This window comes from Bubalus bubalis, chromosome 3 (genome assembly GCF_019923935.1).
Source record: "Bubalus bubalis isolate 160015118507 breed Murrah chromosome 3, NDDB_SH_1, whole genome shotgun sequence".
NCBI lineage: Eukaryota > Metazoa > Chordata > Mammalia > Artiodactyla > Bovidae > Bubalus > Bubalus bubalis.
In genome coordinates, this window is record NC_059159.1 from 58,194,371 (window position 1) to 58,199,969 (window position 5,599).

Consider the following 5,599-nt stretch of genomic DNA (forward strand, 5'->3'; position numbering starts at 1 on the left):
GATCTCCTTGCAGTCCAAGGGACTCACAAGAGTCTTCTCCAACACCACAGTTCAAAAGCATCAATTCTTCAGAGCTCAGCTTTCTTTATAGTCCAACTCTCACATCCATACATGACTACTGGAAAAACCATAGCTTTGTTTAGACAGACTTTTGTTGGCAAAGTAATGTCTCTGGTTTTTATTATGCTGTCTAGGTTGGTCATAGCTTTTTTTCCAAGCAGGAAGTGTCTTAACTTCGTGGCTGCAGTCACCATCTGCAGCGATTTTGGAGCCCTAAAAATAAAGTCTCTCACTGTTTCCATTGTTTCCCCATCTATTTGCTACGAAGTGATGGGACCGGATGCCCTGGTCTTAGTTTTCTGAATGTTGAGGTTTAGGCCAACTTTTTCACTCTTCTCTTTCACTTTCAAGAGGCTCTTTAGTTCTTCTTTGCTTTCTGCCATAAGGGTGGTGTCATCTGCATATCTGAGGTTGTTGATATTTCTCCTGGCAATCTTGATTCCATCTGTGCTTCATCCAGCCCAGCATTTCCCATGATGTACTCTGCATATAAGTTAAATAAGCAGGGTGACAATATACAGCCTTGACGTACTCCTTTTCCTATTTGGAACCAGTCTGTTGTTCCATGTCCTGTTCTAACTGTTGCTTCCTGACATGCATACAGATTTCTCAGGAGGCAGGTCAGGTGGTCTGGTATTCTCATCTCTTTCAGAATTTTCCACAGTTGTTGTGATCCACACAAAGGCTTTGGCATAGTCAATAAAGCAGAAGTAGATGTTTTTCTGGAACTCTCTTGCTTTTTTGATGATCCAGCAGATGTTGGCAATTTGATCTCTGGTTCCTCTGCCTTTTCTAAATCCAGCTTGAACATCTGGAAATTTACGGTTTATGTACTATTGAAACCCAGCTTGGAGAATTATGAGCATTACTTTACTAGCGTGTGAGATGAGTGTAGTTATGCGGTAGTTTGAACATTCCTTGGCATTACTTTTCTTTGATATTGGAATGAAAACTGACCTTTTCCAGTCCTGTGGCCACTGCTGAGTTTTCCAGATTTGCTGGCATATTGAGTGCAGCACTTTCACAGCATCATCTTTTAGGATTTGAAATAGCTTATCTGGAATTCCATCACCTCCACCAGCTTTGTTTGTAGTGATGCTTCCTAAGACCCTAAGGTTCTTCTTACTTAGAGTCAATCCTTAACATAACTTTTGTGTAAATCTTCCTAGTCCATGCTTTTGAAAAATTTTCACTATATACAAAAGCTTAAAATTTATATGTAATAATATTTTGTATTTAAAAAAAATTATGTGAACATTTTGAAACTCATTTCATTCAACAACGTTTTAGAGAGTGATCCATGTTGATTGACACATGCCAATCTACTAGCTCACATTAGCCACTGAATTATATTTTATTATGTGACTGTACCAGAAGATTGTTTATCTCTTATTGATTTACATTAAAGTATTTCTTAACTATTTGCTTTTTATTTCCCAAAATGCTTTAGTACTTTAACAACATGTAAACTTACAAAGCTGCAGGATAAATAAAGCATGCTTTTTTTGGTAACATAACCAGAAATAAATCATCACTTTCAGGATAAAATTCTGTGAGAAATTTTGCCCACTTGGAACACCAGCATCTTGACTGTAATGCAATCAGTTCAGTATGTTGGTTTTATATCTGTGGATCTCAAATTTTAGTTTTTACTAGTATCACCCAATTTGTGTCCTTAAACAAACTCTCTAGTTTTTCCCTGGTTTATATTTTGGGAAATCCCATCTGAAGAGAGACCCCACATCCAAGGTAAGAGAAACCCAAGTAAGACGGTAGGCACTGAGAGAGGGGATCAGATGGCAGACAGACTGAAACTACAATCACAGACAACAGACCAATCTGATCACACGGACCACAGCCTTGTCTAACTCAATGAAACTAAGGCATGCCGTGTGGGGCCGCCCAAGATAGCCGGGTCATGGTGGAGAGGTCTGACAGATGTGGTCCACTGGAGAAGGGAATGGCAAGCCACTTCAGTATTCTTGCCTTGAGAACCTCATGAACAATATGAAAAGGCAAAAGCATAGGACACTGAAAGATGAACGCCCCAGGTCAGTAGGTGCCCAATGTGCTACTGGAGATCAGTGGAGAAATAACTCCACTGTTGGTAAGTTGGAGCAATTGTAGAGCTACGCTACTTATTTTTCTTCTCTTGGGAATCATTATCCTGTGCTACCTAACATACAATGTCTGAAAATCTTTGTTTCATGTATTTCATCTCGTTTTTAAATTATTTCAAGCAGGGAGAATCTAGTCATTCTTACTGCATCTTGCCATGCAGTAATTTTTGTTTTTCATGAATATGATGCTAGATTTCATTCATATACATACAGTGTACCAAACAACTGAGGTAAATAATTTCATAGTACTTGAAACTAGATAACACTCAAACTTTTACGTTCAGTATCCATTTGAAGAAATTCATGACTAACCTGGACTGTAGCCCAAAAGTTGTGATTAGAATGAAAATATGTTTAGAGTGAGGGATGATGACTGTCTTCAGGAATTTATTCTCCATGTAGCAGTCAGAAATGATTTTTTTAAAAATCGGAAATCCAGTTATATTTCTAACTTTCTTAAGACCCTCCCACGGTTTTCCATTATACAAGAATAAAACCTAAACTCCACACAAAAGCCTGTAAGCCCTGTGTGATCTGGCAAGAGCAGGTTTTCTGATTTTCCCTCCTAACAGTCTATTCCACTCCCTCTGAGCTTTATTCACACTGACTTTCTTGTTCAAAAATATTAGGTTCGTTGCTACTTTAGGGCCTTAATTCTTGCGGTGTCTTCTACCTGGACAGTCTTTCTCTATATCTCTCCAGGGTCGGCTTGTAAAAAAAATCATTTACATTAGTATTCAGGAGTTACTCTTCAGAGAAGCCATGTCTTTTTATATAGCCAATTCCCACTGTACACTGTGTTTTTCAGAGCACTCACCACTGTTTTCCTCTGATTATATTTTGTGTTTTTTGTTTACTTATTTGTCACTGTCTTTTCTCTCAGCATGTAAGCTTCATGAGGAAGGAACTTTATTTGTCCTGTTTGCCATTACATGCCCAGTCTTTTGAATGGTATCTGCCATACTGTAGATATGCAGTAAATTCTCATTTAATGTGTGAAGAAATGCAGAAGACCAGAATTTTATATGTGCTCCAGATAGTATTCCTCTAATTATACCAGAGATAGAAATGAGAATGATCATTACTGAGCACCCATTAAACACAAGTCACTTTACATATATCATCTCACAGAATAGGGACAAAATAAAATCATTTTATAGATATCAGATAAGGTTCAGAAGGATTACTTTTTTTTTTGTCTAGTTATTAGAGGAGCAGGGATGTAAATCTCAGTTGATTTTCTCCAAATGTCATCATCTTTCTATCATACTTCAGTACAGATCTTCAGCTTGGTCAATAGAACACTAATGAGTTCATTAATTTCATCTAAAGGAATCGGTCCCCTGGGTCACACAATATACTGAGGGGATGAAACAAAAGATGATTTTGCTTTGTGGTGGCTGATTCAGTGCAGGGGAAATAACAGACCTACATGGGCAAAATATGTGCATACCCCATATCATTGCTTCTTGTTCCTCCTCTCTTTTTGTCATTCTTTATAGTCTCAAGACAGTGTTAAAGTCCCATCTTGTATATAAAGTCCCATGTCTCAGTGTGGTCCTGCTACTGATAACTCCTTTTCAATGTCTGTTTTTCCAGCCTTTGCATTCACTATGTTGCTATCCAACATCTTTCCAACAAATGATCATGTTCTTGCTAAGCTTGTCAGAGTTCATTTGCTGCTCTGAAAATAAAGAAAACCTCAGAAAAAATGGAGTCTGGCAGCCCTGAAGGGGGAGCTCTCACACCCTCATTGCAGGAAGCAGGAAGAGAATTTTTTTGACAACTGAGAACGTAAATCTCCTGGGAATTTTATTTCCTGCTTTAAAGAAGGAAGAATCTTCTCTGCTCCAGCAACAAAGCTCTAACCACAGTGTACAGGTGGTGAGAAAACACCAAAAGTGTATAAACTCCTTTTCTTCTCCAAGGAAATTTTGTTCAAAACAAGCCTCCCCAGTTTCTTCCTAAAACCTAACAAAAGCTGACCTTCTCTTTGTCTCTTTGAACTTGCTTGTTTCACGATACCTTGCTTGCCCTGAACTGAAGTTCTCTGCTTTCCTCAAGCCCATTTTGCTGGTAAAATAGCTACTGTCTTATTTTTGAGGTTGACAAGTCAAAGAAGCTGTCTGCAGCATGTCTGCAAATGTGTTTTGGATGTTGAAGGCTTTTTCCTAATTATAACATTCTGATTTTGACACAAAAGTGAATGTAACAGATAAATGAATTATTGTGGGGTAGAAAGAAGGTTTTGTTTTTTTTTTTTTTAACTTTTTATTTTGTATTGAGGTATAGACTTCCCTGGTGGCTCAGATGGTAAAGCATCTGTCTAAAATGTGGGAGACCTGGGTTCAATCCCTGGGTCCAATCCATGGGTCGGGAAGATCCCCTGGAGAAGGAAATAGCAACCCACTCCAGTACTCTTGCCTAGAAAATCCCACAGACGGAGGAGCCTGGTGTCCATGGGGTCATAAAGAGTCGGACACGACTGAGCAACTTCATAGCTGATTATGGGCTATACCCCATATATGGGCTCTATGGGCTTCCCTTGTGGCTCACCTGGTAAAGAATCCACCTGCAACGCGGGAAACCTGGATTTGATCCCTGGGTTGGGAAAATCCCCCGGAGAAGGGAATGACTACCCATTCCAGTATTCTGGCCTGGAGAATTGCATGGACTGTATAGTTCATGGGGTCACAAAGAGTCAGACATATCTGAGCAACTTTCACTGCACTTCATAGCTGATTAGCAAACAATGCTGTGATGGCTCCAGGTGAACAGTGAAGGGACTCAGACATACATATATATGTTCCATTATCCCCCAAACTCCCCTCCCATCCAGGCTGCCATGTAGCATTGAGCAGAGTCCCATGTGCTATATAGTAGGCTGCAAGGAGTTTCTTTATATGGTAGTTGGTAGACCCTTGAGTGCTGCTTTGACCTTTCACTAAGCTAATGACTCTGTGTTATTGAAACTTTATGTGTTTCTAGATCACAGTCTGCCTGCAATGCAGGAGACCTGGGTTTGATCCCTGGGACAGGAAGATCCCCTGAAGAAGAGAATGCCAACCCAGTCCACTATTCTTGCCTGGAAAATCCAGGCAAGATGGAGGGGCCTGGAGGACCCCAACTATGAGGTCAAAAAGAGTAGGACATGACTGAGTGACTAACACACTCACACTCAAGGGAAAAAAAAAAAACCACATTGTTAAGACGCCTCCACTTTCTTGCACTTCAGTTTCAAGTGTCCTTTTACACTGAATATTTGCTGATTTGGTAGCAAACTGAAGTTTTCATTCTTTTACTCTTTGGGATTGAGCTAGCCCTTTGTCATATGAACTGGTTTAGAAAGTTTTCTTCTTGGCAATCAGCTTGCTTTAAGACACGCCCTTGAGAAAGGAGCTTTCATATTAAGAATGCCA